A 22,679-nucleotide genomic window follows, 5' to 3' on the forward strand; every position below is an offset into this window, starting at 1 on the left:
CCCAGAGTCAGAACTAAACATGGTAAAGCAGCGTTCAGTTATTATGCTCCAAATATCTGGAACAAACTCCCAGAAACTTGCAGGTCCGCTGCAACTCTTACTACTTTTAAATCCAGGCTGAAGACTTTTCTTTTTGTCGCTGCTTTTAATTGAACTATTAATATCTTAGACTGCACTGTAACTTTTATCCATGTATTTTTTCTTTTAATGTTTATTTGATTAGCTTTTCTTTTTAATGACTGATTTTAAATGCCATTTTCTTAATGTCTTTCATTTTTTGTAAAGCACTTTGAATTGCCTTGTGTTGAAAAGTGCTATATATATAAACTTGCCTTGCCTAATAAAGATTTCATGTGACACATTCAATTGATTTGTTGATGGGAATTAATGTGAATAAATTAACTCTAGGTTAATGGTACTCTTGCTATCACTACTCACCGACACTATAAACCTTGTCCCTCATGCTAGCCCTGACAACACCGGTAAGCACACCTTCATCTAGGCTGCACTGTTACGTGTCCTGACTTGTAGTGGTTCTCTCCTCTATCTACACTCTTCTTGTCATCTTTGCAAAACGATATCAGACTGGTAATTAACACAGCCATGACTTCTAGTTAAATTCAGTGTGATGAAAAGCTTTGTTAAAATATGCAAGCACGCGAAAGTCAAATTCAGCTTTATTGTCTAAAATTCTACATGTGTTATACATCCAGAAATATCGAAATATCGTTTCCCACAGTGTGACATGTATACATAAAACAAAACAAAAAGGGCCTAGATAAACGTGGTATACATTAAACAAAACAAAAAGGGCCTAGATAACCGGGGTATACAGTTTAAAATGTTAATATATTTAATTTAAAGTGTTCAAAGTGCAGTTTCAGTGCAAGTCAGTTGAAATGATCTTAAGTTGGCGTGACGTTGAAGTCGTGCGACCCTGCTGCTGTACTGGCTTGTAGTTCGTTTATAGCATAACGTTAGCATTTCGCTTTTGGCGAATAGATTTATGATTCAGAAATTATAAAAGTAGGGTTGACATGTGGAGATTATCCGGCTGAACAAAACGTGATCCCTCTCTTAAATGTGTGTCAACCACAGACCTTATTTCGAGCTATTTTCCAAAATCCTATGGAGAATTTGCATTGGTTTTTCAAGAAGGAACCGGAAGAAGTTTACTTCCGGGTTTTACGACGCGTCACTGTGGTTCTCTATTGTGTTTGGCAACATGTTCTCTATCTATGGTACGTCTCTACTGGGAGTTGTAGTTTTAAAAGACGTTTTCATATTTCCCATAACAAGAAGTTGCCAGTATTAAACTGTGTACATCCCTTGAGGTTTAGGGGATAGGAAACACTCACATTTAAAACATATAATTAATAAATGGGTGAAAATTGCTTGTGCCCATAATGGGCAGCATTAATATTTTCCCACATGCCAGTTAAGGTCAGAAGAGCTTTATTTAACAAATGAAGCTCAGCGCAAGTTCAGGCAGGAAGACCTATCACTTCGTATTGCACGTCATGGCAATACTCGCTCCCGTCACTAAATGAGAGGGAGCGCCACTTCTCAGCTAACCGATCACTTCCCTCCATTCACAAGCCTAATTATCGCACCTGTTAATCCCTCTATATATGCTCTCCCCTTTTCCATCAGCTGTCTTCCAGGTGTCAACGCGCAAGCAGCAGCAGGGCTTCGTCCCAGCAGGGCTTCGTCCCAGCTCCAAGTATATATTCATCAGCTCCGCAGTCTTGCGGATTAAGCTACAGGCGGCGTTCCCCAGTTGGCTAGCGGTTCTAGCCGGCCACCCCGCAAACCCGGACGCGGAAGAAAAAGACAAGGATACTGGGCTCCACGGAAGTTCCTCCGGCTTAATGGAAATGGGCTACTTCAGGCAAACAATTGACACACGCCTTCAGTCTCTCGAGAGGGCATCACTGGCATCAGGGCCGCTCAAATGTGGCGCTTCCGGCCTTCACGCGGAACGGGCCCTCATCGCTTGCGAAGCTTCACCCACTTCCGGCTTCAACCACAACCCCTCTTGCAGGCAGGCAGGGCTCAAGCTACATCTCATCGAAGCTACTTCTCCTCCCAGCTCAGTAGCAGTACTGGTCACTAAGTGCGTCTTAGGTGGCAAGCAGGTAGTGATGGCGAGATGAAGCCTTATGAAGCTTTGAAGCTTTCCAGCCAATTGGTTCGCAAAGGGTTCATCTCATGAGGCTTCATCATGGGCTTCATTTGAACATAAACCCCCTGTTGGTCAAAGCGTGTAAAACAGGCAGATTGGAAATCTCAACAGTGTGCTCTATCTCATACCGAGTTCCCAATGAGTAAAGCCTTAGAATAACTCTAAACAACAAACATAAAATCCTATTTTCATGTTAACAATATTGTTTTCATTCCAGTTGAACGATTGTGATTGAAAAGCCTATAGGAGGCTGGTAAACATTGCAAAGAGGGATTCGTATTCCTTAATATTATTCATAAACTTAACCATGTTGTAGCCTGAGAAGGCTAAACCATATCAGGAATACATTTATTAACTGCATTATCTCATTTAGCTGTAGCTTCTATAAGCAAACCCTGCGGTCGTGGGTCGGCTGCTTTCCTGCTGAGCCACAGCCCACACGCTGAATCTACCCGAAAACACTGGACTATATCTAATCTGCATTTATTCATTTATTTATTCATGTTTTATTCCTACATTTATTTATGCTTGTATCTATTTATACTTATGACATTTTCCGACCTCTATATAAGTGAGGGTCTGAGCTCTTTTAATTCCATCGTGTCACCAGCGGACCCGGGTACAGGAGGGGTAATATGGTTCTTGTTATACATCCATGGGTATTATGAGGGTTGTGGTTCAACGGTTCAACCGATCCGAATCGCTTCCCGAAGCAGTCACATGGTATCGACAGGCAGCGAGGTTCGTTTGTCATCGATGACGTCACTGGCCCAAAACGATACAAGCCTCGATACATGCTTCACAAAAAGATTGGGGATTACTCGACACACGCTCCGAAGCCTCGGCGCAATTCGTAACATCACTACTAGCAGGTTCAGTGCGCAGCAGGCTCGCCTCCTTTCCCTGCGCCTCACCGCTAAAACAGGTAAGAAAAGAGAAGAAAAAAAAGAGAGAAAGAAAAGAAGAAAAAAGAGAGAAAGAGAAAGAGAGAAGAAGAGCAAAAGGAAAAAGAGGAAGAGAGAGAACGGAGAAGAAGAGAGAGAAGAGAGGAAGAAAGAAGAGAGAAAAGAAAAAGCAAAAGAAGAGAAGAACGAAGAAGAGAGAAAGAAAAGAAGGAAGAAAAGAATGGAAAAGAAAGGAGAAGGAAGAGGGAAAGGAGAGCGGAAAAGGAAAGAGAGGAAAAGAAGAGAAGAAAAGAAAGAAGAAGGAGAAAAGAAGAAGAAAGAGAAAAGAAGAGAAGAACGAAGAAGAAGAGAGAAAAAGAGAAAGAGAAGAAGAAAAAGGAGAGAGAAAAAAGAGAGAACATCGTTGCCTTTAGTTTAGGGTTAAGGTGAGTTCCAGGCAGTGTCGGGTGTAACGCGTTACAGCATGGAGTTATGCAGTTCGGGTAACTACTACCCGTCACAATGCTCAGTAAGTACCGCAGTTTCAAGCTTCACACAGCCACGGATGCTGCCCATCCGTGGTTTTTGGGGGTTTCTTTCAGGGAGAAAGAGATGTTCATGTAAGATGATAGAAGACAGTCTAATCACCCAACCAGCACATCAGCATCTACGTCTCACCGTGGCGTAATTAAACTGCTAATTAAGCTAGTCCTATATCATGGGTCATGTATCAGCATTTACCTAAGCAAACATTATTTCATGCTGCTCATATTGCACTCATATATTTGGTTTCATGCTCACTGGCTTATGTTAAGCAGGGTATGATATTCATGCATCATTGTACTCAAGCTAACAGCTGCATTACATTGTCTACATCTCCCTCTTTGCCGGGCATCGGCTCGTGCCGGCTATCCAAGATCTCTCCAGCTTACCTATGGTAAACATGCATATAACTGGTGGTGGTGTCTTAAGAGCATTTCAGGGCTCGTTCAGGACGGGTGCGGCAAACCTGCCGCAATCAAGGTAATCATTCCTCTTCCCTACAACAACCGCTTCCTCATCCTACATTCGTCCGGACCTCAGTGCCGTGCTGGCTATCCAAAGGTCTCTCCAACTTTCAAATTGGTACGTATGCATATAACTGGTGGTGGTTCTTAGCATGTCAGCACGTATATTCACCCCGCGGCTCATGTTTATCCTTGCATGTCTAACCCTGTACGTCCAGGTTGTAACCTTCGGGTCTGTATAAAATGTGTCCCTGCGAAGTCAGGTTGCCCCGTACGTCCGGGATGCCCTGTACGTCCAGGATGCCCCGTTCGTCCGGGATGCCCTGTATGTCCAGGACGCCCCGTACGTCCGGGATGCCTTCTCAGCTAACCGATCACTTCCCTCCATTCACAAGCCTAATTATCGCACCTGTTAATCCCTCTATATATGCTCTCCCCTTTTCCATCAGCTGTCTTCCAGGTGTCAACGTGCAACCCTCCTCCACCCCTTCGCCTCCTGCTTCCAACTCAGGGCCAAGCTTAACCTTCTCCCTTCCAACCGGACCTAACCACTCATCACCACCACCAGTGTCTAGACCCGGGGGGGTTCATCGGAAACGGTTCTTCCCTTCCCGAATGACATCCTACAAAACCTGGGCCTAATTGCCAAACACCATTTCATTCACTTGTTATAACTGTCATCATTATGTTTCATTTATATAATGTGACCCGATAATAAACATGTATTCCATACATCACGTCTCTCCTGATTGAACTAGTCTTATGTCTGTGACCCCTCCTGTCGTTAATTGATAAGCCTGAAACTTGCACTTGTCAAGGTTCAGAGGCACATTTTGCAAATATGGCAGTAGCCATCAATCATCTTAAGATAAGATATACTTTATTGATCCCAAGTTGGAAACATTTGCGTTAAATCAGCATATGTAACAGTTGTAAATATGCAGTGGTGTTTATTTGTAAATCATTTAGTATAATCACACAAATTCTGTGTTTTATATTTAATAATTCTGTGTTCTTTATTTATTGATTGTTCAATACCTGACAAGGCCAGAGATGAAATATCTACATACATCTTATAAGAGTATAATACATATGTATAATATCAGTTAAAATAAGTGCTTCAACATAGTTAACATTGCTGGAGGTATGCACAAATATTGATAGATGTTTGTGATGCACTATTGAGGAACCTGCGACCCAAGTTTTTCATTCATTGCATAACTACACCGTTTGTGAATATGATATGTCAATAAACCTTAGAAAATCTTGAAATCTTGAAAGGGATGTGCAAAATAGTCATTATATACAGTCTTTAACTAACTATTAGTAGAGAATAACGAGTAATGAATATACTTTGTAGGGATCCTATTAATATCTAATAATATGTCCCTTTATATCAGCTGTGCACATTTATGGTGTAAATACTGTAGAGCCTATCTACCAATTGGATCAAATATAAAAGTCAGCCGAATTAGTGTTGATACTGCAAGGGAGACGTATTGTGTAAAAACAAATGTAAGATGTTGTTTAATTGCTGATATATTTATGATCCACGTCACGTTTTCAGCGTTGGCGGCAGTTCCTCATGTTTGTCTAGAAGTCTTCACATCAGGGCTCTATAAATAGAGAACTACGGCAGATATGTAATATTTAATGCAGCCGAACCGTGTATTACAATGCCGTTATGTGATGACTTTCAAAGAGAAAAGCAAGCACACTCGGAATAAAGTATTATTATTTTTTTTTTAAATGTTTTCGGTCTTTTTCCAGTATTTGTTAATGACGATGTGATGTGAGATGTGAGACTGGAATTGCACAGGGGAAAATAACGTATCAATGCCACAATTTTAGATGCAGATTTTGTTAAACTAAAACGTTTGCGCTGTGGACCAACACTATACATTGACGGGGAAGGGGGTAGCAGTAAAGATAACACCATTAAACAGTTACACAACATAACAGAAATAATATCGATAGCAGCGTCCCTAGCAACCACCTTGGTAACAATGAAAACGTTCTATGGACGCAATTTCCTGAAGTAATCTTCGTAATAACTAGCAAACTAAAGATCATGTACATCCACTGCACACATAATCTGAAATAACAACTCATATTTCTCGCATCAAATGACATCAAAACTCATTTTAATGGCCAAACTAACTTTAAAATAGGCATTTTCCACCGAGAATAAAACGAAGTTTGGCCATGTTTTTTTTTTCTGCAGGGAGAAATTTGAAGATCAATTGACATAGACGCCAGCCATTGGAATGAATGGAATGCAGTTGGAGGTCAACCAATCACAGAGCTTGAGAACTAATCACGGGCTTTGTCAAACAGAGCACATGGTGTAGTCCTAAACGATAGCTGGGGATTCTGGGTAGTGTAGTGTCTTCTGCCATCCTTTAATCCTAAAAAATATTTGTTTCTCCGAATCGAAGGGGAAAAATACAAAAACATTGCACACAATTTAAACCAATAAATGTTGTGTAATTAACAAGGATAATCTGGTGTTTTTTAGTCGATGAGTAGTGCAGATGTCACTGTAAAATCAATAGACAGTAAGGGGAATACTTACTTCCGGGTGTACAATTCTCCGTTATCCAATGGGAATGGACGCTCACATTGCCTTTAAGGGCAGCCGACACAAACGAATGCCGTGCTTCCATGAGCGTCAAATCCCGCCGCAGATGGGAATACATTGCAATCAGTTGAAAGCTATTTGCGTCCCTTTATGAAGCTGAAGGAGCCTAGGAGCGTCACAACTGCACGCCACAGGACCCTGACCAAGCGTCGCTCCTGGACGTTTATGGAGTGAGAGTGTGTTGCATCTTCATCTTTTTTCTTCTTCCTTTTTTCACTTCCAGAAAGATAATTTCTCTTCATTTTTCAGTGCCTTTCCTTGTCATCAGGATGATTTGCGACACTGACCGGAGTGAGCCTGGATAAGGTGGCGCCCCATTAGGGAGGTCTCCTACTGTCTGTCATTGCAAACGTTGCGCATTGCCCCACTCACTCACTCAAATTCAGTTCATCTACAATAATGGGGCCCCCACTATTGTAGATGAACTGAATTTGATGAAGGCTTAGGGCAATGTATGATGTCTGTTTAATTTTATTTTTTGTATAATTTGTTGTTCTGAATTTTGCATACAAAACATTTATTAAAAAAACAACACTGATGTCATTTTAAAGATGTGTCGCCCCTCGGGGAACCCCTAATGGTCTGGGGCCCCAAGCGATTGCCTGCCTTGCCTGTCCGCAAGCGGCGGCCCTGCCTACACCAGGTCACCAGATGGTCCATCTCCCACCTGTAGGCAGACTCGTCCCCACCAGAGATGAGTCCGATGAGGGTGGTGTCGTCTGCGAACTTCAGTAGCTTGACAGACTGGTGACTGGAGATGCAGCTGTTGGTGTACAGGGAGAAGAGCAGAGGGGAGAATAGCAGAGGGGACAGAACGCAGCCTTGAGGGGAACCGATGCTGATAGTCCGGGGGTCAGAGGCGTGTTTCCCCAGCCTCACGTGCTGCTTCGTGTCAGACAGGAAGTCTGTGATCCACCTGCAGGTGGAGTCGGGCACGTGCAGCTGGGAGAACTTGTCCTGCAGCAGAGCCGGGATGATGGTGTTGAAGGCGGAGCTGAATACCACAAACAGGATCCTGGCGTAGGTTCCTGCTGTGTCCAGGTGCTGGAGGAGGAAGTGAAGTGATAAATATTAATAAACCATAATGATGGGTGTTATTATCAGCAGCTGCCAATAGATCCCCTACATCTTGTATGATGGACCTTTGAAGCAGGGTTACACAAAACACACACACACAAAATTGTAAAACAGTTATTGAGAGCATCCCAAGGGCATTGATCCTATGCTAAACCTTCCAGAACACCAACTTTCTAATACCTTAGAAACGACAACTAGCCGTTGCCACATATGTATGCTTCAGCTTCCTACAACTTTAAAGCTGTGTGGACGTGGCTCTATGAAGAGTCGTTCATATTTTTCTCATTATTTCATAAGTTTAGAAGGGGTAACAACAGTTACCTTTTGTTAATTTGACCTCGAGCCAAACTTGTGCGACTTGTTTCTGAAATCCCTTTCTCTTAAAGTAAATACATAAAATAAAAAAACAGTGGAGCTTACCCTAAAACAGTGGTTCTCAACTGGTGGGTCGCGACTCAAAAGTGGGTCGCGGACCCGTTTCAAGTGGGTCATAGATGTGTGAGTGAAAAAAATAGAAAAAAGAAATTCCTTTTTTTTGGGAGAAAAAGTCCAACTTTTATTTTGAAGGCCCGATTTTCTAACGCTGTGCATGCAGTAGGCGTTGTACTGAAAGTAGCGGAGACCATAAAGGGTTTTCAAAACTTCTGTCACGTAGTGATCATCTTCTCAATAAAACATGTTTTTTCGAGTCTTCTGGCCAATCAGAATCAAGGTTGTTGCCAGAAGTCCCCACGGAGAATAACTTTGCGCTAGAACTATTCTTTATACACCCATGGCTACAACTTCAGATACAACTGAACACATAATGAAATATGACCCCCGGTTTGATGATTGACAGGTCACAGAACAATGGGGGCTATCGGCCCTAACCCACAATTTAAAGTAATTCACACAGACTCTCTCCTCTTTGCTCTTCTCTCTGTGTGGAGCAGCAAGTTCAGCTTCAGAACAAAGTGAAAAACAAACAATGGCATAAAATATTATTAATATGTCGTAATACATCTATTTATTTTCTTCTCAGAGTGTACCAGAATGGATAGTTTATATGTTAGTATTTCAAAAAATCTCAGTGTTATACAGTTCAGCTTTGATTCCATCATCTCATTAAACCTTATTTTAAAGCATTATTTGGTTCTGTGAAGGGATATAAGGGATATATGCACTGTACTTCACTTTAATTAATATTTTATGCTGCAAAGCGTATATATTACTGCAGGATTTTTTGTTGAATAGATTTGAGTGGTTCAAAATTTCGGGTCGCGATCTATTGACTAAGGAAAAAGTGGGTCCCGAAGACTGACCAGTTGAGAACCACTGCCCTAAAACTAACCACTGAATTGCTTGTCTAACATGACCTTGTCCCTAAATGTGTTACGGGTGGGAACCATTAAACGCACCCTCCAAGGCACTGCGTGTTAGCGAAGTACAACTGGGATTTCGCAGAGGAAGATATGCTTGGTCAATTCTTAATAAAAAAGAAAAACCAACAAATTGAGCACATGAGTTTTCATTAGCGGCGCCTAGCTACAGCTGCGGAGCTTCGGTCAATACCACTAACAGTCTATTTCCATAAAATGGTACATATCGCCGAATCTATATTTTCATCTTCAGGTGATTAAATCTGCATAATGTCCCTATACAATAAGATTTGAGCATTTTGTAATCCAGTGAGTAAATTCAAGACCAGTAAATATTGATTGATTAAACAACACTAAATAACATTTTAGGGTTTTCTTCAAACTCAGACTCTCCGCTGCGGCTGTACCTCAAAGACAAAACAATTGTCTGATGATCTTTGTTGAACAAGGTCTGATTGTCCTGTACATGTACAATGTGGGGTATTTTTTAAATACTTTACTAAACCACATTCAGTGCTTCCCCTACCATTGTCTTGGAGGGGAGCTACGCCCCGCCAACGGAGCCCTGCGGCCCCCTCCCTGAAATTCAAGGTGTTTAAAAAAAAATTATATATATTTTTTTATTATTATTATTTTAAATATATATAGCACCAAATTGCAACTAATCTATATCTACGGTCACTTTTCACATTGAACATGAGCTCTTTTATTAAATAAACCAAACGCTTTCATTTTAAATTGAGTTTAGCGTTTTTGACCCTAAGAAACACTGATGCATTAATCAATAACAATAATCCACAGCTCCTCTCTCTGCTCCAGAAGATTTAAAGAATATATCAGCAGTAAACCTAGGGGAAACACTGACATTACAATATTATGATAGACACAAGTTAGTTATTACTCACATATCAAAGTCTTTTCATCTGCTGCCTGGAGAGACTGATGAGGAGTCACTGGCTGGCTTCAGCAGCTTTCCACACAAAGCCATCACATCTTCTGTTCCATAGTCTTCACTGGCCACTGGTGCTCTGTCAAAAGAGTGAACATCCCAGCTGTCATGTAACCCTTTGTTACACAACATACAACCAACATGCATCAAAAGTGACCCAAATTTGTTTAAATTGTAAATATCTTTGCAATAAATTACTTCCAGGAATTCCTCAATTAACCTGTTTTTTGTCAACACCAATTCTAATTTCATTTTAACTTTCTTACTTTTTTAAATAAAAATCATGTTTGTGTCACTACACTTCTAAGGCATAACATGGGTAAAAAATTACCCGTATTATTTTCCTATGTTATTTCATGCATGGCTGAGTGTTTCTTTAAATACATTGTTTTTGATTACCACAAATCATTATTTTAATTCTCCCGTTCTAATTGATGAACTAAAATAGTTTATGCCAAGTGTGACACAAATGCAAAAAAATAAAGATTCTTTAATGATAATTTTGTTAAAAATAATAATTTTAGCAGAGATTTGGACCAAGCATGTATGATGTAGTAATACAACAACTATTTTAGTTCACACAGTGTGACAAGCTAGTCAATCAATCAATGTTTATGTATATAGCCCAATATCACAAATGTTACATTTGTCTCAGTGGTCTTCACAGTCTGTACAGAATATCAGTATGACAATACGACACCCTCTGTCCTTTGACCCTCACATCGTACAAGGAAAAACTTCCACAGTTTAAAAGGGAAAATGGGAGAAACCTCAGGGAGAGCAACAGAGGAGGGATCCCTCTCCCAGGACGGACAGACGTGCAATAGATGCTGTTTGTAAATCGAAAAGATAATACATTTACAACATAGGTAGTCCAAATGTTTGGAAATGCATTTGTCTATAATAAGAAGATGAATCCACGAGGATGTCAGCAATCTTGTGGGAGCCATCAGGGAAGTAGTATGGCAGGACCGCAGAGACAGGTTCAGCCACGACTCGAAGTCCAGGACTCAGATCCAGTGCTCAGGATAGAGGATCCAGGACACACGACCACAGCAACAGGATTAGCCTCGACTCAGGATCCCGGCGTATATATGGACACAAAAAAGAGATTTTGGGGAAACTGGGTTAATCGGAACATGAGAGTACACAGGTACAAACAGCCAGAAAGACGGAGTAAGGTTCCCCCCCCCCCAACAGTCCAAGCCTATAGCAGCTAAACTAACGTGTCTACATACATGCACTCCCTTAGGATAGGTTGAGGGAAAAGGGTAGCAAGTAAGAAGTAGGAAACAGAGGTGGAGAGGCACACACAGGGAAAAAGATCCCCATTAGAACCTGAATTTGTCAGAGGTAGGAGTGAGTCAGTGACTACGTTCCACACTCCCCGGCCGGGCTAGGCGTTCTCTGCAACCTGTTACCCTCTCATAAACCTCGAGAGGTCATAGAGGAGAAAGGTTTGGATAAAGTTTTAAATATAAGATCTAAGTTTTTAGGATTTAAGTGAAAGAGTAAGAACTAAAATGTATAGGTGAAGAGGCACAATGTATCTACGTCAATGCACTCTTATTAGATTATTTTATTTGATCACTATAAGCTTTATCAAAAAGGAAGGTCTTAAGCGTACTCTTAAAAACGGATAGGGTGTCTGCCGCCCGAACACAAACTGGAAGCTGTTTCCACAAATGTGGAGCTTGATAAGAAAAGGCTCTGGCTCCCATTGTACTTTTAGAGACTCTAGGAACGACCAACAACCCTGCATTCTTAGAACGCAATGCCCTAATACAGGGCTATTCAACTACACATTCAGTTGGGCCAGATTTTATAACTACAAAATTCAGCTAGGCCAGACATTCAGCGGCCTGTAAAAAGCGGGTAGTGACACATTTTAAACCAACACATATTACTGCGATGAAAAACATGCAATTTTTATTCATTGTTCATCTAACAAAGGTACGTCAAAAAGTGCATAAAAACACAACAAATTAGCATTAATTTAACAGAATCTGAAAAAAAAAGTGCACAGTTGTAGCATTACATGTGTTTGCTTTAGAAGTAAAATATTCAGGTTATTTTTTTTTTAACCAGGCACATCACAAAGTGCATTTAATGAATACAATAATAGCAGTCTTAATAAATGTCCTCACATACAAAAAAAACAGCTAAAGAGCTCCAATGCAACACAAAGAGGTAGTACTGTAGCAATACTATTTTTTCACTTTTCAAGTAATAACAAAACAATCATACGTTTTGGTCACATTTGACCCAGACACATTACAAAGTGCATTTAAATTAATACAGAAAGAACTGTCAAACCCTTCAGTGCACAAACCAATAACAAGGGATACGGGTAACTATATGAATGAATACTACAGTACACGTCTACTATAGTAAATAGGTGCTTACTATCACCTCATTTGTGATTTGTCATCGCTGACTTTCTCAATGGGAGAAGGGACATTTTTAGTTTTGAACAAGAGCAGTGATTTTTGGCTCATGTCAATGCAATCCTAAGACATTGGTGAAGAGTGCTGTCAGTCAGGGAGCAGCGAGTGCTCCTTTTGATTGAGTTCATGTGTGAAAAGCTTGATTCACATGTGTATGTTCATCCAAACATACTGAGCACACAGATCGCTACTTTCTGAACGTTAGGGAACTGCTGTTTTTTGACATCACTCCAAAACTTCGCTGGCCCGTTAGTGCGCTGCATGTCGATAAGTTCCAGTGTATATTTCCCCTTGTCGATGCAGGGGAGGGGACCACTTCCTTTGCTCTGGTTGATATGTCCCCCTCTATTGCAACAGTGAAAGGGTCTCTGGCAAAGCCCATCATCATCTCTGTGGGCAGAGCAAGTCCATTCAATCGACCGGCAAAGTTCTCTTTCAACCTCGCAATGAAATCTGTCATCACATCCCTGATTTGTGCCGGAGATGTGATGTGTTTGGGGAGCGTCGGAAAATGCAGCATCCGACCCGTGCTCAAGTCGGTCGCGAAAAGGTCCAGCTTGACTTGGATCTGCTCCACAAGATCAATGACCGTTTTGTCTCTGTTTACGCTTCAGAGTTGAGAGAGACATGTTTTAGAGTCGCTATCATAGGACCAACGTTACTAGCACCACTAGATGCACTTTCAAAAAACGTGCTGCGTTGTGGTTTGATGGTTTCTATGCAACGCGGAGTGTTGCGTTCATGGTCTGTACTAGTGTAGGAATTTGGCTACGGGAGGCTGGGCCACTCGGGAGTTGGTTCTGGGCCGCATCTGGCCCGCGGGCCGCCAGTTGACTAGGCCTGCCCTAATAGGACAGTAGGGTATAATGAGTTCTTTAAGGTAAGATGGCGCCTGCCCATTAAGGGCTTTGTAGGCGAGAAGAAGAATTTTAAATTCTATCCTGTGTTCTATAGGGAGCCAATGTAAGGCAGCCAGAACAGGTCCCTTTTCCTAGCTCTGGTTAGTACACGAGCTGCAGCATTTTGAATCAGCTGAAGCGACTTGACTGACTTCTTGGTACACCCTGATAATAAAGAGTTACAATAATCCAGCCTAGAAGTAACAAATGCATGGACTAATTTCTCTGCAATCCTTTCTCTGCCATCCATAACTAGTATATCTTTAGATTGTTTGTTTCGTAGATTCTTTGGGCCGAGTACAATAACTTTTTGGTCGTGTTTAACATAAAAAAATGTAAGGTCATCCACGTTTTTAAGTCCTTGAGGCAGTCTTGAATTTTATTTAGGTGATTGGTTTCATAAGCTTGATGGATAAATATAGTTGAGTATCATCCGCATAACAGTGGAAATTTACAGAATGATTCCTTATAATATTGCCTGGCGGAAGCATATATAGTGTGAACAAAATAGGTCCAAGCACTGAGCCCTGTGGCACTGCATGGCTAACTTTGGTTTGCATGGAAGATTCATTGTTGACACGTACAAACTGAGAGCGTTCAGATAGATAGGACCTAAACCAGCCTAAAGCAGTTCCCTGTATGCCAACTAAGTGCTCTGGTCTTTGCAATAGGATATCATGGTCGATAGTATCAAATGCAGCACTAAGATCGAGCAAAACAAGAATAGAAACAAGTCCCTTGTCAATGGCTATTAGAATGTCATTTGTGACTTTAACCAGAGCTGTCTCTGTGCTATGATGTGTTCTAAAGCCAGACTGAAAATCTTCAAATAAATCATTGTTTTTTAAGTAATCACACAACTGTTTTGCGACCGAACATAGCCTGATAATAAAGACATATTCATAATATTTAATAAAGAAGTGATAATTAATGGAAAAACTTATTTTAACAGCTTAGTTGGAATCGGGTCTAAGATACACGTTGATGGTTTAGAAGAAAGAATCATTGAATTTAATTGTTCAAGATTTATGGCTGAAAAGCATTCTAGTTTACTATCTAGTGTAACATTAGAACTTAGGTTTCCGGGAGCTGTTGATAACACTATACTGGTCAAAGGCAAGAGGTCATTAATTTTGTTTCTAAGAGTAACAATTTTATCGTTAAAAAAATACATAAATCATTGCTACTGAGTGCTATGGGAATAGAAGGCTCAATCGAGCTGTGGCTTTCTGTCAGACTGGCTACAGTGCTGAAAAGAAATCTTGCATTATTCTTATTCTCATCTATTAATGAAGAATAGTAGGCTGCTCTCGCTTTACGCAGTGCTTTCTTATATTCATTGAGAGTAATAAGCCAAATTAAACGAGATTCTTCAAGTTTAGTGGAACGCCATATCCTTTCAAGTTGTGTCGACTTTTGCTTTATTTTGCGGGTTTCGGCATTATGCCATGGAGCTAATCTATTTTGTTTTATTTTCTTCTTTTTCAAAGGAGCAACAGAGTCTAATTTTATTCGCAGCGCATCTATAGCACTATCAACAACATGATCAATTTGGGGTGGTGTACATTTTGTATACATTTCCTCCCCTACATGCAGACATGCTATCGAGTTAAGTATTGGTGGAATCTCTTCCTTAAATTTGGCTATAGCACTAACAGATAGGTTTCTGCTGCATGAGCTTTTGACCAATGCTTTGTAGTCTAGTAACAGTACTTCAAAAGTTACTAGTGTAAACTGTGTTCGTTATTCTCCCGTCCAGGAGAGAAGCTTTAAAAGGAGACTAAATGGAGTCTCTGTGAAAGTTCAATTGGGTACTTTAATTAAAAAAGGCGCGGGTTGGTCACAAGCATGATATTGTTCAGTCAGACAAACAGCTGTGATCCGCTCCTCGTTAGGGAAGACAAGAGGCCGATCTCTCCTCCGGTGCTGTTATATATCCTCTGCTGGCTCCTCCCCGCCAGCCGGCTCGCCTCGTCTCCAATGTCCGTTGTTGCATTTAAACAGAGGATTGGTTCTTTTCACATTCAATATATGCTTAACACGCCTTTTCTCCTCATATTCTCTTTCATCACTTTTCATTTAACACATTCTAAACGCTGTAATTAATACTCTAAAAAATACTTCTCGGCTCGTTTGGTTTCCGGTCATTCCGGATGTTGTCACATGCTACTCTCGTCTGTAAACAATAATGTATTCAAATAAACTGTACCTTCATTTAATATTCAGCATGTTAGTATCTCGACATCTATAGTTGTAGTGTTAAATCAGTAGGCTTCGGTTTGCACCACTCCATATAATTTCGCTACTAAATTCACCTCTTTATGAAATCGTATATTAGCCACATGCTAAATGCTAACCGTAGATGAAGGATTTTCAGAATAAAAGCTTAACTGCTTGTGCACAAGAATTTCTGGTTTTTCAGTATAAAAGAGCATTACAACTGACGGCATGTTTAAACTACATTTCCCCATTAAAACATTGATTTTAATTTCTAACACTAGTCATGTTAGCTTGTAATATAAAGACCAGAGCTAACTAGCAGGTTAGGCAAACGTTAGTGGTTAGCAGTTTATGCTATGATAGCTGTTGGCTACTGAACATTAACAAACTGGATTCCACAGTAAAAAAGCTGTGCAACTTTACAATAAGATTGGCGACAACACTGTGACACCCTGCTGCACGTTTATGTGTAATCATCCCGCGTTGGAGACGAGAGGGTGGCGGCAGCACTGCAATAAACTGTAAGCTAACGTTAGCAGCCACCTTAGGCGCGTTCACACCAAGATGGCCGTCACTACTGTCTTGTCAACAAAAGGATTGACTACCCTCACTTAGGGTTGCCAACTGTCCCGTAAAATACGGGATTGTCCCGTTTTTGGAAACGTAAGTACCTGTCCCGTAATGAACTGATACGGGACGCACCTTGTCCCGTATTTTGGGGTGGTGGAAGAATGACCGCTCGTTATGGTGATTCTCAGTCATTCGCTCTCTTGAGGACTGCGTGCGCACCTCTCAGAGCCACACACACACAAGCAGGGGGGGCTATCTTGAGCTGTGGGAGCAGCAGCATGCACGCTCAGCTCATTGGTCAATACTCATAGTCATGCAGCAGAGGAGCCAATCACTATAACGTATCGTATCTTAGCAACCGTTTCACCTCCATGCTGCTCGTCCTGCCCAACATGGAAGATGCTGCCGACGACAAGCACAAACAAAACTACCTCCTCAGAGTCCGAAAGTGATGCAAAAAACAACTTTTCTCCTCCTCCTCCGCCGAAGAAAAAGACGAAAAGAAAGAGTTACTACAGAACTGAGTGGGAAAAAGAATACGTGTGGCTAGAAAGCGTAAGGGACGATGTGCACAAGGCAAATTGTACTGTCTGCCGCCGACAATTTTCAGTTAGTCACGGAGGACTAACTGACGTTAAACAACATGCTGCAGGTGAAAACCACATGAAAACAGAGAAGCAAAGGAGAAGCCAGGGAGCCTTGACACAGTTCCTCGTTCGTCCAGCAACTCCAGAGGCTAACTTGGTATGTCAAATAAGGATGTTAATTTTGTATATGAATTTAAATTAAACCTACATTTACAAACATTTTGTTTGGTCAATTTCATACTGCTAAATGTTCAATGTAATTAAGTACCCCAACACTGATACACTGTGATATTTTTTAAACAATATATGATCAACTTAATCATATAATGATGCAAGTAGATGTAATGACTAATATTTATTCATAATCAGAGGTGGTAGAGTAGCCAAAAGTGTACTCAAGTAAGAGTATTGTTGTTTTAAAACAATATTACTCAAGTAAAAGTAAGAAGTATTTTTCATTAAAACTACTATTCACCTCCGGAGACCCAGAAATTAATTGTGTCCACTATAGAGGACACCAAGGGAAAGGAAGGACTGAAGGATGGAGGGAGGAGTGAAGGGAGGTCAGAAGGAGCTAGGGAAAGAAGGAAGGAAGGAGGAAAGATTGAAGGAAGGAAATAAGCAAGTAAGGTAGGAAGGAAGGAGTGGAAGATGGAAAGAAGTAAGGAGGGAAAGAAGGAAAGAGGGGGAAGGATGGAAGTAAAGAAGGAATGAATGAAGTACAGATTTAAGAAAGGAAAGAAGCAAGGAGGGAGGGAAGGAATATATATATATATATATATATTGTATTCAAGAGGTGGGTAGAGCAGCCAACCGTATTCTTATTTTAGAACAATATTACTTAAGTAAAAGTAAAAAGTATTTTTCATTAAAACTACTCTTCAAAGTACAATTTATCCAAAAAGCTACTCAAGTAAATGTAACTCATTACTACCCACCTCTGTTCATAATAAAAAATAATGCATACTATATACAACCTATACACACTCAAACAGCTAGTATATACATGTGTAATACATATCAGGTAGTATTTGATATTATATATAATATTATATTACAATGATTATATGTATAGTGATATTTTCTTTTTCTTTTACAGGTAACTGCTGCTGAGGTAGCCCATGTTTATCACACGGTCAAACATAATTTGAGCTATAACTCATCTGATTGTGCATTCAAATTGACCCTGCAAACACTAAGTGACTCCTCAATCGCAAAAAAGATGTCGTGTGGGAAGACAAAAGCTGAGGCAGTGGTCACTGATGTCCTGGCACCAAAGGCAGTTGAAGAGGTACTCAGCCATTTGAAGAGTGAAGTGAAGCCGCTCCAGTTTTCTCTACAAACTGATGCCTCAAATAGAGGCAATCGTAAGATGTTTCCCTTGGCTGTGCAGTTTTTCACTCCAGAGAAGGGCATTGTTAAAAGGCTGATCGACTTTGTTGAAAATGCAGATGAGTCTGCTGCAGGGATAGCCAGTTCAATCCAAAGTTCTCTGGACAAAATGGGTCTAACTTTGGATCATGTGTCTGCATTCAGTGCAGACAATGCAAATGTCAATTATGGCATCCATAACTCTGTCTTCACAAAATTGAAGGAGTCCAACAGCGAGATCCTCCGTGGCAACTGCCATGCACATGTGGTCCATAACACCGTGAAACATGCCTTGGATAAGCTGTCAATTGATGTGGAAAATATTGTCCTGAAGGTGTACGGTCACTTTTCCATCTCTGCCAAAAGGAGAGAGACCCTGAAGGAGTTCTGTGAGTTTCTGGATGTAGAGTTCCATGACATTCTGCGCCATGTGGTGACCAGATGGCTGTCACTCAACCCTGCAATCAGCCGCTTGTTGGAGAACTGGACTGCGCTGAAGTCATATTTCATCAGCCTCGGTGATGAATGTCCAAGGCGGCTGCGAGAGTTGCTGAGGTTGCCTGAAGATGCAGCTGGGGTTGAAGAGGAGGCTGATCTTGCAGAGGTGTATCTCCTCTTCTGCAACAATGTCCTGATGCTTTTTGAAGAGTCGGTCAAAAAACTGGAGAGGGATGCCACCACATCTGCTGACCTATATGCCATCATGGACTCTTTTCTGAGAAAACTAATCAAGAGAAGAGATGATCAGTTCTATGGCTACCTCACCAAACAAAAGCTTCGGCGTCTCATTCCATCTGAAGCTAACCTTGCCAGGGAAGAGTTTACAGCCTTCTTAAACACTGCCATCATTTATCTGCAGAAGTGGTTCACATTCTCTCAGGAAAACTGGCTCTTTTACCTGCAGCCACTCTGTCTGACATCTGGGAACATCTCATATGAAGACATGGAAAAGATCATTGAGAAGCTACACCTAGTTGCCAGGTATGTAACTCACACACTGTACCACTTTGTACTTATTCCCTTTATACTGGCATATTATGCACACCACTTTTGTCTTGTATTAATAAAAAACAAAATTATACATAAATACTTCTCATCATACAAATCATGTCTTATTTAAATGCAAACAAATGCACGGGGCTTTTATGTGTTGTTTTTAATATAACATTTTATCAAATGAATTCAACAAGTGTCTCAGTAGTTTTTAATAATGCTACTGAACTGAATTCCAGTTTCATCTCTATTCGCAGGCTCAACCTCTCCATGGATGAGCTCTTTGATGAGTGTGTTACGGCAAACAGCCTCCTCGATCACCTCACAAAGTCAAAGGATGATTGGGAGCTGAAGGGAACAGCTGAGAGGTGGGTAGCAGTTCTCAGGGGCCGGGCAGCTGACCTTCCAAACATTCTGGCTGTGGTGTCCTTTGTCCTCAGCATCCCTTCCTCTACTGGGTACGTGGAGAGGGTCTTTTCTTTGATGAAAAATAAATGGTCAGATGTGCGGAACAGATGCTCTGTTGAACTAATTAAGAGTGAGCTGATTGTCACTCTCAATTATGAAGAGTCTTGCTCAGAGTTTTACACTGCATCTCTGGTGGATAGACAACTCCTTGCTGCTGCAAAAGGCCAACAAAAATACAAGTGGAAGAAATAGGGTTGTGTGACATCGTCTCTGGTTGTTCCATAGGCAGTTTTGGGGTTTGCCAATAGTATTTTTTTTCTGCTTTAATGTGCACACACACACACACACACACACACACACACACACACACACACACACACACACACACACACACACACACACACACACACACACACACACACACAGGTGGTGTGTTTTTCTTTAGTTTACGATTTTGCACTAATCTACTTTTTTCTTTCAAAGAGGCCAAATATGTTTGCACTACATCTCAAACACACTGTTTTTTGTTCAGAAGGTGTATATTTATGTTTTTTATTCAGAAGGTGTGTTTTGCACTAATCTATTTTTTCTTTCAAAGAGGCCAAATATGTTTGCACTACATCTCAAACACACAGTTTTTTGTTCAGAAGGTTTATATTTATGTGTTTTGTTCAGAAGGTGTATATTTATGTTTTTGTTCAGAAGGTGTGTTTTGCACTGATTTATTTAGTTATTTAAAGACAACTGTTTTGCACATTTGAAAAAATAAATGATTGAACGATAATCTGTTTCTCATGTCTCATGTCTATAACCTAACTATAACCTCACACTTTGGGTGTTTGACACAAAATTTAGACTGGAATTGAGGGGTTTAACCCAAAAATGGGGGGTTTTGCCGCGCTGCCAAGATGTGTCCCTTATTTGAAACTCTGGGAGTTGGCAACCCTACCCTCACTATCACCACAATGAAACACGTCCAGAAGAATGTCATGCAAAGCTGCCTGCCTTCCTTTGATTCTCTCTGAACTGCCTGGTCTTTTTAATGTTTAATGTCAACCATTTGTGCCGATAGCGTGAAGTAGAAAAGATCGCAGATGCTAATGTAGCTTTAGCATTTCTTCCCAGGGCTTAAATAGTGTATTATAGAATGATCACACCGGTGTGACAGTACTCTTCAAAGGGTTCACGAAATATGACTGCTACTCTTACTGTTTAACATGTGGGGTTACTTAATGTTACTTCATGTTAAGGCTAATAAAAATGACAAGGCTGTAATGCTAACTAACGTGCTAGCTACTAGCTAGGTAACTAAGTTGATCCAGTCACTCCTGGTCCTTTCATCAGACGGGAAGTGAAAGAACGAGCAAGACCCATTGCTGGTATTATAACAACCTGGTACTAAGCACACAGGCATCCTGTTAAAGTTATCTTATATTAGCCAGATACTGGCTCTGATCTTAGCTATCTCTTAGTGGAGGAAAAAAGTTATGACATTGTAATATTCTGTTCTATGGACATGTAAGTGTCTACATAAACAGATGAAGCGAACTACTTCTATCATTCCGAGTATCTTTATTTCCACTGGTGCGTAACATGCACACATACATCACGTCCTCCACGTGATCTCTGTAATCAAAGATCTTGTATTCACCAAGATGTTACATCCCCTTTCTTTAGAAAAGAACAATATAGCTGCCACAACAAATTATAACCATATGTATTTAAAATAAATGTACGTCTTGAGGCACTATATCTACTAATTGTGATTACTCTATCACTGAGGGAATATTATAAGGCTGGTACATTAACATTTAGTACTTCTGCAGTTTAACTTATCTTGTTGAACAGTTGCCCAGAAATAATTATAAAAGAGCATGTAGCCCTGCTTCTGAAACAAAACTGTTGAATTCAATTTCTAAACAAACAAAAATCACAGTGCATTGTCAGCGTTGCACAATACACATATTCAATCAAAGTGCACTGTCAGTATTACATTTCTCATTTTTTTTTTCACAGGTTTAACACATCTCTTGGCTTCACTATGCGGCCTGATCTTGTGATCTTATTGTAAACCAGGGGTCGGCAACCTTTTTGATATGAAGTGCCATTTAAAAAAAAAATTGTTAGGGTTGAGGAGCTTGACGCTCGTGAACTATCAGCCGGAGGGCGGGGGGAGCCTCGCTGCGGGGAAGCAGTGTGTGGATCTGTCAACGACACTTAAACATTTACCACATTTAAATAATTGGTTTAAACGGCATAATAATAAGGACAATCGTCCGTTCTGTGATTCTCCAGAACACACATCTTATGATATAACTTAAGGGTCATGCAGAGTGAGATGAGATCGCTGTCCCTTTTAAGAGAGAGAGAGAGGGGTGTGGCTTGTGCATGTGTGTGTGGATGGCAGAGCGACAGTGAGGGAACGTGTGTATGTTTCTGGAAGTGAAACGAAGCAGCAGAAAAACAGAGGTCTGTCTGTGATGTATTTTGTGAAACAGAAGAACAGCTAAATAAATGCAATGGCCTCCCAAGAAGAGCTCGCCTCTCTCCAGTCATTTAAGCTAAAGTGGGTTATTGAACCTGAAGCTTGTTGCTGCTGCCCTCCTCGACTACGGTCTGGGAGCCGACAGGAAAGTTCAACACACAGATGGCCAGTCCGCCCCTTTGTAGCATATTATTTCGATGAGCAGATCGCCACTGGGCTTTCAACTAAAGACACAGCCACGCAAAAACTGCGGCATTTGTACAGCTCCTTACGGGTAGGCCTACTGCAATTTGTGAATTGCTTTCCTCTGTGGTGAAACGATCAGCACTGCACCACGGAGGAAAGCGGCAGAAAGTCACCTGGAGTTAAAGAGAGCGGGGCTGCGTTGCGTGCATGGCTTCCTTCTGCAGGTAGATGCGCTCTGGCGGCGGTCTCGTTCAGGATCCGAAAATACAATTTAAATATTATTGCACACTTATTCCACTTATTCCTAGTGTGCCACTGGTTACGGTGCCACGTGCCAATGCTGGCACGCGTGCCAGGGGTTGCCGACCCCTGTTGTAAACAATGTGTGATTGCTCTCTGGGGCCTGTTTGTT

The sequence above is a fragment of the Notothenia rossii genome, assembly GCF_949606895.1.
Source record: "Notothenia rossii genome assembly, chromosome: 7".
Lineage (NCBI taxonomy): Eukaryota > Metazoa > Chordata > Actinopteri > Perciformes > Nototheniidae > Notothenia > Notothenia rossii.